The sequence below is a fragment of the Rhineura floridana genome, chromosome 6, assembly GCF_030035675.1.
Source record: "Rhineura floridana isolate rRhiFlo1 chromosome 6, rRhiFlo1.hap2, whole genome shotgun sequence".
Lineage (NCBI taxonomy): Eukaryota > Metazoa > Chordata > Lepidosauria > Squamata > Rhineuridae > Rhineura > Rhineura floridana.
This window is the reverse complement of record NC_084485.1, coordinates 114,641,768-114,654,072: the sequence shown is the minus strand read 5'-3', so window position 1 is coordinate 114,654,072 and position 12,305 is coordinate 114,641,768. Positions and strand designations below refer to the sequence as shown.

General features: G+C 42.6%; 1 long non-coding RNA gene across 2 annotated transcripts; it reads right to left on the bottom strand.

The window, feature by feature from the left end:
• Positions 1-990: 990 nt before the first annotated feature.
• LOC133386767 (uncharacterized) lies at positions 991-11,564 on the bottom strand. Of its 2 annotated transcripts, XR_009763281.1 has the most exons (5): positions 11,481-11,564; positions 8,314-8,460; positions 5,556-5,592; positions 2,866-2,893; positions 991-1,170 (listed from the first exon to the last, which is right to left on the bottom strand). It is a non-coding gene; the product is annotated as an uncharacterized LOC133386767 (long non-coding RNA). The 2 variants fall into 2 exon arrangements; XR_009763280.1 differs by lacking the exon at positions 5,556-5,592.
• Positions 11,565-12,305: the final 741 nt, after the last annotated feature.

The window sequence follows — 12,305 nt, the reverse complement described above, 5'->3', positions numbered from 1 at the left end:
CACCATACGTTTAAAGCACATTGCTTCACCCAAGGAATCCTGGGAGCTGTATTTTACCCCTCAGAGAGCTAGAATTCCCAGCACCCCTAACAAAATACAGTTCCCAAAATTCTTTGGGGAGGGCATGAACTTTAAATATGCTTTAAATGTATGGTGTGGGAGTGACCATTCTCTCATTCAGTCTTCATAGCTGTTTCCTTGTCATATATCTGAATTTGCAAAAGAAGCACTGTGAATCTCAAGGGGCTGGCATAATGTTAATGTTACATGAAGCTTCAGCAGTATGAACAGTTGTTTGCTTGTCTAAAGCATTTGTACTCTGCTCTTCAACCATAAAAGCTCAGAGGGCTGCTTACAAATCAATAAAAATAACATAAGTTCCACAAGTGTACAGAGGGCATAATTTTAAGTTTAAAAGCTGTTTACAGTGTTTACTCTTAGGTAGTGCTGTTGTCTCATGGGACCATAGCAGGTAGGGACGCACTAGCTTGGAATTGCTGCCTCGGGAAAATCATACCCCACATCAAAACTAACTATCCAGACAGAAGGCTAGTTTCAGAGGAGTGAATGTTTGAATTTAATTGCCATAGTTGAGCTATGGGAAAGGGATACCACAAATAACAATCTTCTGGCTCCTTGTTTTCCAGAATCAGCATTCTTCTTCCTGAGTATCCCAGAAATCAGTTCAAACCTGGCATCCTATCAGACAGCTGATTGTCTACGCAGATAGGCATGATAGGAGGCTCTTAGATCATCTGAGAGAGGTGCAAAATGGAAAACAATATTGTGCTGCCACTGTACATTTACTTAGCATGATGGAGAACTTCTGAAGCATACAACTAGGTCTCAATCTGAACAAGGGCTCAGCCTTGGAACCTGTTTTATCACTAGCTTTCAGACCAGAAACATGCAAGATAGTAATAAAGAAGAGAGCACCCAGGAGCATTTTATTTATTTTATTTAACAAAATTTATATACCACTTGGTTGTAATAAAACTTCTCAGAGGTTTACAAGAAATAGAAGAATTAGCAATAAAGAAAGTTACAAACAAGGAATGGAAAACTCATTAGGAGTTTCGGGGCAAGGTGTCATCAGTATACTGCTGGCAGTCAGCTCTATTTCTCCATAACATCCAATCAGGAGAGGCTGTGCAGGCCCTGGACCAGTCCCTAGATGCAGTTGTGGGATGGATAAAGGAAAATAAGATGAGCTTGAACCCTAGCAAGATGGAGGCACTGTGGGTGAGTGGTTCCCTTGTCTGAGAAACTGGTCAATTGCCTGCCCTGGGTGGGGTTGCACTCCCCCCTGAAGGAGCAGGTATGCCAGCTGGGGGTGCTTCTGGATCCAGGTCTGTCACTGGAGGCTAGGGTTAACAGGTCTCCAGTTTTTGGCTGGAGTCTCCAGTTTTTTGGAGTTCCCTCTGGTTCTTTGGCTAGCACCCCTTAATCTCTGAACTTTCAGCTTCAATATAAAAAAAAGTTTCTAGGTGGTCTGGTTCCGGAGATATACACCCAAAACATCAATTGCCCCCCCACAACTGTTAAATCTATTTTACAGATCTTTATAACAGCTTCTAGCTCTAACTACAACTCCCATCAGCCCAATCCAGTGGCCATGCTGGCTGCGGTGATGGGAGTTGTAGTTTAAAAAAGTAACTTTTCCAAGCTCTGGCTCTAACCCCGCCCTTTCAGGATTGTAGCCAATAAATGAAGCCAGGGTTGTGACTTGTTGATCCAGGCATGCCTAGGCTTAATTTCAACTTCAGAAAATGGTGGCTTTGAGATTTTGCAGTTTGCGTAAGTAATATGGCTTAAAAAAATTTTTCTCTTGTGTGCAAGAGTCAAACCCTGGGCTATGAAATATGGAAGTATTTAATCCAATGCTTGCTTTTCTGGGAGTAAAGCAATGCTAATCTAAGGTTGTCATATTCCAGTTCCACAAATCCGGGCAGGCTATTTTGCATATTATGCAAATTATTTGCATGTTAATATTTGGATTGTCTAGTTGTTTTGTTTTTGTGCCTAGCAATTACCACCAAAAACTGGGGAAAGATGTGAGAAATCTTTTTTTTTAAAAGCAACATTTTCAGCCTTAAATGCCTAGACTCTAGGTTCCAACACTATGGGATATTTATTGATCAAGAGGATTTATATTCTGCCTTTCTGCTGTTAAAAACAGAGCTCAGCACAGCTTACAAATATAATAAAAACAATAAAAATACACAATCAATATAAAAACATAATAAAAACACAAAATAGCAACAAACATAAAGTCAGCACAGCAGTATGGTTAACCTTTGCTGGTCATTGACCAAAATAAACTTATTTACATTTTTTAGTATGGTTAACCATTACATATACGATATATTTCAGAGATGTGGTGGGTGGAGAAAAACAAGAAGCCAAAATGTTAGGAAAAGGAGTCTTTCACACCACATGTTCTGTTCTAAATACTGTTGCAACAAGTTTTACAAGTTCCTCCAGTATTCCACTGGTGCAGGCACTCAGACATTCAAAGTATCTGTATGTTTCTTAGGTTTTATAAAAGCAGAGCTTTGCTTAACTCAAAATTTATTCTCCCTTTGATCAACCACATCTACACAGGTTCCACCTCCATACTCAAAATGAAACTGGGCCTGGAAGTGTGCATCAACCCCACACATACCTTGCTAATTAGATTACCAATGACAGGATGTCTGTCTTATCCACTACTCTCCTGCCCCCCCCGGGCATCATGAAAGACCCAGTCCTGGGCTCAGAAAGAAAATAAATATCTGGTCCTCTTCAAAGTACTCATAAGCCTCTTGTTTTAATTAAAATAATAATTATAAATTCTTGCTCTTATCACTAATGGGAGTTAATTACCTTGCATGTGCTGCTGTTGCTTCTATGGCTGTAACGGAGTGAGGTTAAAGATAAGTGAAATGCAAATAGGAAAAAAACAAAACAAAAGGCAGTAACACTTTCCTAAATGTAATACCATACCAACCACAAGATTCCTATGAGTAAGGCAGAAAACTCAGCATCCCACAACCAGTCAGGATTCATAACCAAAAACCCAAACTAAAAAAATCCTAGCAGCCAGTCAGCCAAGGTCACAGAAATCCCCATGCAGCACAACCTGACCTGGGGACTGCAGTTAATGCAGAATGCTGCAGCACAATTGCTGACATGAGTGAGATCCTATCAGCACATAATACCTCTGCTCTGAAATCTTCATTGGTTGCTGATTTGCTACCAGGCCAAGTTCAAGCTGTGCTTTCCATGTTATGGGTGCCACATAGTACAGTACTTGCTCTGCTCTTGTAAGAAATCAGTCCTGTAAAGTGGCAGCACCTACACTTTGGAACTCCTTGCCTATTGACATTAGGCAGACACCTCTTTTCAGCACCTGCTAAAATCAGTTTTCTTGAGGCAAGCCTCTTCAGGCATGTGGAAGCTATTGTGTTTTTAAATCTGTTGTTAACTCATTGTTGGTTTTATTATTTTGAATGTTTTTAAGTATCTGTCCTTAACGCTTTTGCCAATAACTTTATTGTTTTAATTCTTTCTGTAAACCATTTTGAGATTTTTTTTACAATAAAGCGGTATATAAATGTTGTAAATAAAAATACATAAATAAATGTTGGATTCACTGTGGCACTTGAGTCTCTTCCCACTTTTAGGAACCAAGGAATCTGCCTTATACTGATTCAGGCCATTTCGTACCATGATTTCTTAAATGCAACACCATACCAACCACAACAAGATTCCTATGAGTAAGGCAGAAAACTAAGCATCTCACAACCAGTCAGGATTCCTAACCAAAAACCAAAAATATGATAAGTGAAGAAATATTTATATAAGCATGACTATCAAATAGATTTATTATTTACACAAACTGAAAAGATATTTATAGTGCAATCCTAGGTTTATTTATTCAGAAGCAAGTCCCAGTGTATTCAGTGGGGCTTACTCAAACAGGGACAGAAATGAAACCTCAAGTGATAAGCCAGTTCATTCACACAACCCAAAATTCCGAATCATGCCACTTTACGCTGTTTTGCAATTGTTTATACTTGTCTTTATGGTTATTGGATTTTAAATGGCTTTCCTGCACAGCGCATCTACTTTTCATTGCAGCATCATTTTAGTCTCTCTCTCTCACACACAAACCAACTACCTAATATAAAAAATGAAAAGGGAAGAAAGGGTTTTACTAGGAATAGGAGGGGGGTCTAGTCAGTGTCATGTCAATTTCACGCTGAGGTGCTCTCCCGGCTTCAGCCTTGAAGCCCGAACAGTCATGGGGATTGCACCCCCTCTCCATTCTGAGTTCCATAGTCTCTTCTTCCAACCACATCATGAGTGTGTGTGTGTTATTTAACAGTCCCCTGCATGATGGTTGATGGAACCACCCCCATATTGTTGTATCACCCAATTACGGATGTGACAGAAGGTGCATGTGCATGCACGCGCACAAACACACACTTCCACTAAAGATTGTATTTCATAAGTACTTAATAAAAAGGGGGGTTGCTATAAATATGTCAGGAGGAAATGAAACTGACAGAAAAAAGTTTTTGGTGCCAATTGCATTCCCATGCTCTCCTGGCTTCAGCGTGCAATTGACAAGAAACAATGAAACAACCTCCCTCCCCTTCTCCATTAGTAATACTCCAGAGGGAGTAAACATGTAAATTTGGGGGCGGGGCCACAAGGAAACAGCAATACTAAATGTGAATGGAAAATAGCGGATTGGAAGGTAGTGTGAACCTTGCAAATCTATCATGAAGGGAAAAGCTGCGTCTTTAATCCAAAGTTTACCTCCCGTGTGAAACAGCCCTGAGACCCAAAGAGAGGCAGGGAGACACCTAGCTCTGAGCTCTGGAAAGGGGCAAAGCCTCATTGGGGGATTTAATGTGGTACAGTTGATCTGCATTTGGATTGTTTAAAGCTTCAGGAGCCCAGTTCAAAGCACAGGGCAAGATAGCACTTTGAGACATCTTGAGGACCTCCCTCTCAGTGCTGTCTTGAGCAGCACCTTGAACAGAATTTCTGAGGAACCTACAGCCACCTGATTGTTGGATCTTCAGAAGCCCTGTCCAAAACACTGTACAAAATAGCACTCAGAGGGGCTGGCTACCTTGCCCTGCACTTTGGATGGGGCTTTACAGGCACTGCCAAGCAGCTGATCAGAGGTATCTCCAAACACCCTTTTGGTTGAGCCCTGCTGGTACCCGCCCCTGATGTCATATATGATGTTATATATAGGCAGGTGAATGTGGCTTAGCTGAAATGGCCTCCCAGGTCAAATGGGGAGGGCTAGGGTGGCTAAACAGACCTGGAAGCCCACCCCTGGTGTATATTGTCTGCTTCTATATATGCTCACCCCGTATATTTGTTCAACACATGGAGGGCATCAGTGATGGCATCTGGGGTGAGGGGGGGAGGAGCTAGTGCACCCATCCCCAACTGAGAGCCCCTCCAGATGATCTGTCTATTCAGCATTCCTCCTGATGTGCTTGCAGAAAGCTTATGTGGTGGTTAGACTATGGGTAGAGAAACACACTTACTGTTCTGCTGGTTCCAGTGCATCTTCACCTCTCTTTTCTGAAAATGGAGGCAAACAATGCTAGTCAAACCCTGCTCCTTTTTACAGTAAAGCTACTGGGATCAGCTCGAGTGGATTTTTTTAAAAAACTCAGCTTTAACTGAAAAATTCGCACTGATGCCCTCCATATGTGAACAATGGAAATGCTTTGCTGTAAGTGACTAGTGTGTTCACAGTCTGTATCCAGTCTTTATTGAGCATTTGTTCTGTTTACAGGGCAATTATATACAATGAGCATTCATCCTGCATTCATCCTGATTTGCTTGCAGGGTGTTTCCAGGTTTTCCATTAATTTTATTTATTTATTACTTTTATATACCGCCCCATAGCCGAAGCTCTCTGGGCGGTTTACAGCAATTAAAAACAATTTTAAAAAATATACAAATTTTAAAACACAAAAAACAATTTAAAAACACAATGTAAAAAAAATTAAAAACAATTTAGAAACACATGCTAAAATGCCTGGGAGAAGAGGAATCATTCACTCATCCCACGCTTTTCAATGCATTTCCCCATCACTTTACAAACTGCAGAGCCTGTTTTTGTTTCGTTTTGCTTTGCTTTGAAGTGGATTCGTTGGGCTCAGACAACATTTTAATCCACGTTCACTGTGCAAACCTAAAGTTCTAGTATGTACTTGAATACTGACAGTCTAGAGGCACACTGAATATTCCTCCACAATTCATCAAAAGTGACAGTTTGAGGTGGATTTCTAGGAAAACATCTGAAGAATTTTGATGGGAGAGAGAGAGAGAGTTTGATAAGGCTACTGAAGGTTCTCTGCAGGGAGGGGAAGAGGGATTAACATAGCATTATGTTGCCACTGAGTGTATCCAGGAGCAGAGGTGGGGAATGTGAGGCCGGGGGCCAAATAGGAGCATTTATGCCTCTCTCTGGCCCTGGGAACCCTCTCCAGGCTAAAATAAAATATGGCAGAGAGACCAGAGAGAGGGGAGGGCTGAGAGAAGGACAAATGTGAACATAATCAGTTATGTATAAAGAACAAAGCTTGCTCTTTACAGTACTGCCAGTACCTAATAAGTGATTTTCTTCTGTACATGCATGTATCTTTTATCCATTACACTCAAGCCATATCTAATTATCACTAACAGAAAGGTTGGCATTTATCTCCTACATACAAAACCACACCTGCCTTCCAGAAAACCCAGGATTCTTTGGAGGAAGCCATGACTGTTTGAGAGATGTACTGCCCTCAAGTCTATTCCGACTTATGGCGACCCTATGAATAGGGTTTTCTTGAGGCCGAGTGACTGGCCCAAGGTCACCCAGTGAGTTTCATGGCTAGATGGGGATTTGAACCCTGGTCTCCCAGGTCATAGGCCAACACCTTAACCACTACACCACACTGGCTCTCACATGACTGTTTAAAGTGATATAATACCAGAGCTTGGAAAAGTTACTTTTTTGAACTACAACTCCCATCAGCCCTAGGCAACATGGCCACTGGATTAGGCTGATGGGAGCTGTAGTTCAAAAAAGTAACTTTTCCAAGCTCTGAATACTGCTTTAAATGCAATTGGGGCTTAACATCTGGAGGGCACTGTGTTGGCTACCTCTTGTGTATAAGCTTTGTAGCCTGGATGTCCTTGCTGCAGCGCATTCTGTTCTTTACTTTTGTGTTCACCAAGGGCTTGTCTACATGATGAGCTGTAAATTCGTATTCAAATTAACTGGTAGCAATCATAAGCATCATCAAAACATAATATAATACAATATAATATAATTAAAACAAAGCCAATGCATATAGATTTACCATCAGCAAGGTACTAGTATAAACATTTCTTTGTTCTACTAGAGAGGAAAAGTAAAATGATGAAGAATAAAAATGACTTCCATAAGATATTTTAGAGACACAGGAACATTCTGGAATAAACTTTGCCTAATTTCTAGCTATAGTGAATGCAAGCCATTCTTTTTCCTAACAATTTAACAGAAGATGTACATTTTTAAACATCCACAGGAAACATTCTGCCTGCTGTGAACAGACTTCTGATTCAAGGGGTAATACAAGAGGTGCACAGGTAAATCTACTACCTCAGATCTGCAAATACAGAACTGCACAGAATAGCTCAAACCGTTATAACAGGTCAATATCAACTTTTTTAGACCAGTGAGCTCATCTGCAATTTTGAGAAAGTGCCATGGGCACCAGTCACAAAACAGTTGCCATGGGTGTGACATAACACAAAATGGCTGCTGTGGAGCATGGCATAACACAAAATGACTGCCCCAGGTCCTTAGAAAGCACATCCTCTCCTTTGGGCCATTTTCCTGCTCAAAATCACCCCTGCAGCTTTCCTCCCATTGTGAATAGCAGGCATATTGGGGTGAGGGGTAGGTAGTCCAGTTCTGATGAAGACCATGGCACAGGCAAAGAGTTGAAATCTCCTCACCCCCCATGTCATGCCTCCAATCCAGTTTGCCCCTCACCATGCCACCTATTTAGTTGTACTCTGAATCATTTTGTGCTCATAGTGTCCCTTCATGCAAGTAATGCCTGAATTACAACATAGGTTGTAAACACACTACTCACTGAATCAAAGGCTTTCCATTAGCAATGGAGTGAGGGGGGAGGCACCAGAGCTTGGAAGTAACTCATTACAAATAACGAGTTACTTGTAATTTGTTACTATTTTTAGTAACGAGTGGGTAACTTAGTTACATTTTGCTAGTAATAGAACGAATAGTCATTTCCTTACTTTTGAGCAGCAACTGTAACGTTTCCAGCGTTACTTTTTGGTGTTACTTGGGAGGGATCTAGGGAAGTCTTCTGCTCCTCTGATTGGTGGATAAAATACATGTGCCTCACACTGGGCTTCTGCGCAGAGTTGCTCTTCCCTCATGCTCTATGGCCATGAGGGAGGAGGTGGAGAGAGAAAAAAAGAAATTTAGTCAAAAATGGAAGGTGGTGGAGAAGAAAGGAGTGGAGGAAGAAAGCCGGAGGCAAGGATGAAGGAGGAGAAGGAGGCAGCAGAGGAATGGAAGTGAAGAGCTATGGAGGTGAGGAAGAATGATATGAGTGTGTGTGTGAATTAGGGTTACCCTTTCTGCTTTCAGGGGTGATCTCTGGAGTGCCAGATGGTGGATCTCTGCTCGCTTGCCCTCCCGCCCTCACACCCACTTGAAAGCCTGCTAGCTCACTCCCTCACTTGCCCTACCACCCCCACCACCCCATGCTCTCACCCCCACTTGCTCACTCGCCTTACCACCCCACCACCGCTCTCTTGCCCCTCTACTTGCTTACTCACTCACTCGCCTTACTGCCCCCACCCCCACTCACTTGCCCTCTGCTCACTCTCACTTGCCTTACTGCTCCCACCTCCTCTCACTTGCCTTACCACCCCCACTGTCTCGCCCCCACTTGCTCACTCACCTTACCACCCCCGCTTTTTTGCCCCTCCACTCGCTCACTTGCCTTACCACCCCCACCTCCACTCACTTGCCTTACTGCCCCCACCCCGCTCTCTCACCCCCTGCTAGCTCACTCATCCTACCACCCCACCCCTGCTTTCTTGCTCCCGCCTCCCGCACGCTTACTCCCTCACTCACCACTTCTCACAGTTTTTTTTTAAAAATAGACATTTTTGACTCACTTTTAATCTTCCCCAAGACAGCTCATGAGAGAGTCAATAAAATAATTTTAAAAAATGTTGTCCCAATAAATCTTCCCACCTGAAATAAAATACCATGTCAAAGAAAAAACACTTGTCCTGTATATTGAACCTACTACACCCACACAGGTGCTGAACCCACCCAAAGGTGCTGTTATTTCATGTGTTACACCAGGGGATCTGGCCTTTCAGATGCAGTTGGACTACAAACCCCATCTTCCAGGTCCATTGGCCATCCTGGCTGGAGTTGATGGGACTTGGTCCAGCAACATCTGGAGCACCACCAGTTCTGCATTCCTGTCTCGCCCAGACACAAATGTTGGTTTGTCACTAATTATGTTCAGAAGAGATCTGTTCCCAGTCTCAGCTCTCTGAAGAATGTACCAGTTTCAAGCATATCAAACATCCATCCATCACATTCATCCTTTTTTAAAAAAAAAGCTCAGGTGCACAGCTTGAAAGACATGGTATAAGAGTATACCCTCAAGGGCGTTTCTTAGAACTATAGAGTCAGAAGGTGTCTCTAAGGTAATCTAGCCTAACCCCCACTCCCCAATATTTGTTCCTAGACAGCCACCTACATCTGCCCACCTGAAACTGCACCTGTCACATTTTCCAGTTCAGCTGTTTGAAACTGCTGAACCAGAACGCATCAGTCATTTTGATTTCTATTAGTGTAGGGTAGGGATGTAGTCGTCCAGGGTCTTGGGGGGTCTTAGACCCCTTACTTTTTTAGGAGCAGGTCCCAGCAGGGTCCCTATGTCTCCAGCATCCTATGAAAGGGGAGTGTGTGAGCCAATGAGAAGAGTCTTTTAACATGCTTCTTTGTCCTTTTCTGCTGATTGGAGCCAATCAGAGTGAAAGAAGGTGAGTCAGCCACTAAGAAGACTCTTCTCAATAGCTAACACTCTCCCCTTTCATGCTTATTGACTCCTGGGGCATTTCCTGTTGTGGGAGAAGAGGTTCTCATTCTCAACCCACAAGCAAAAAAACAAACAAACAAATAGCTATGACTATCATGAAGGGACCCTGCACTTCTAAATTTCTCCCAGCAACCAGTGTGAAATTCAGCAAAGCTATATATTGTGACCAATAACTGTTCTTGTAAAGGGTTGCTGTGTGCTTTATCTTGGGGCTGTTAACATGGAAGGCTAGGAGGCCAACAGAAGGTAGAGCCAGAGTAAATGACAGGCAAAGCCAACAATGGCCCCATCTGCACTAAACATTTAAAGCAGTACTATACCATTTTAAAACAGTCGTAGATTCCACCAAAGAATCCTGGGAACTGTAGTCTGGAGAGTTATTAGGACACACCTGTTCCCCTCACAGAATTACAATTTCCAGAGTGGTTCAACAATCAATCCCTCTTCCCAGAGAACTCTGGAAAATGTAGCTCTGAGAGGGGAACAGGGGGTCTCCTAACAACTCTCAGCATCCTTAACAAACGACACTTCCCAGGATTCTTTGGGAGAAGCCATGGCGGTTTGAAATGCTATCGCTGCCCTTTAAAGGTATAGAGCAGATGGGCTTATGGGGCCCTATCATCCCCCCTGCTGAGTTCCACAGGGGCAAATGGGCTATTACAGAGGAGGAAGCTGACAGCCAGGGCCACCTCTTGGGCTAGTTGTAAGTAGGATGTCAGGCAGGTTTGGGCTTTGTTTTATTAATACTAAAGTGTGTGGTGTGGCAATGGGTTCTTCCCTGTCATAATGCTCAATTATTATTTATTATGTGGTTTTGAGTGTTCAAAGCACTTAAGACTCACAAAATTGAAGGGGAGACTTGTAGGTCATATAGTTTAGCCCCTACCTGATGCAAGAAAGCCAGAGAGTGAAGATCCCCAACAGATGGTTGACGTCCTTCTATTTGAAGATTTCCAGGGAAGGGGAGGGGAGCTGACCTTGGGTACATGGTCCAACTGTTAAGCCGCTTTTATCTTTTTGGGACATTTTCCCCTTAACTAAAATCTACCCTCCTGTAACTTAAGCCCATTAGATCCAGTCCTAACCCAGAGGTCTTTGTACTCTTCTATGTGGCAATCCTGGAGTTACTTGAAGACTACCATCATGTACCCCACTCAAGCCTTTTCCTACAGCAGTTCACTTAAACTTTCATCATAGAACTTGTTTTCCAAACCCCCGATGATCTCCATTGTTGTCCTCTGAACCCATTCCAATTTGTCTAGATCAGCACCCAGAACTGGATGCAATGCTCCAGCTGAGGCCTGACTAGTGCAGAATTACGTGAACACTTACTTCTTATGACTTGCAAACTCCAGTTCTAATGAATGCAACCTAAAATTGGTTTTGGCTTTGTGGTCCCACTGGCGTGAATGGGAGCTTCCCCCCAAGTAAACTACAGGGGCAGGAGTGATGCAGTTCAGGACTCAAAGTGCTAAATGCCTCCACTACCACACCAGGGTCCCGATCCATGTCAGACCCCCACACTGGCTATTTCTGAAAGAAAAAAGTGCACTCAAGGACAAACCATATGATTAATGTCATGTGTAGATTAAATTGGCCCTCAGTGGCTCTTTCTGCCTGCTTGTCTTGTCCCTGGTTCTACTACCCTCTTTGTGTGTGTGCTTTTTTAATGTTGTTTTAGGCTACTTAGATGTTTTTTAAAAAGTAACGAAAATGTAACTGTAGTGATTACTTTTGAGAAAAAGTAATCAGTTACTTTCAGAGCAATTGTCATTGTAATGGTAATTACTACTTTTTGGGGTCATGTAACTGTAACTGTGATGTATTACTTTTTAAAAGTAGTCTTCGAAGCTCTAGGAGGCACCCAAAAGCGACAGTAACAAGAAGAGGGGGTACCCTCAAAGTGCCAAGCCAGTGAAAAAGCCGGGAGCCTGAGACTGATCCTGTATCTTTAGGAGAAGAGAGTCAGCTAAGTGCAGGTGTTCTTGCAACTCTGTAATGAGAAAGTACATTTATTAAGGCTATTGTTTTCAAGGGGCTTAAGCATCTTTAATCCTTTGCTGGATTAATGTGATCTGGGAACCTTTTCAAAAGCTGAATGAGGATCTTGGAAGAGTTCATCCTTAACCTGTAACCAACAAGGAGAGAGAGTTCACT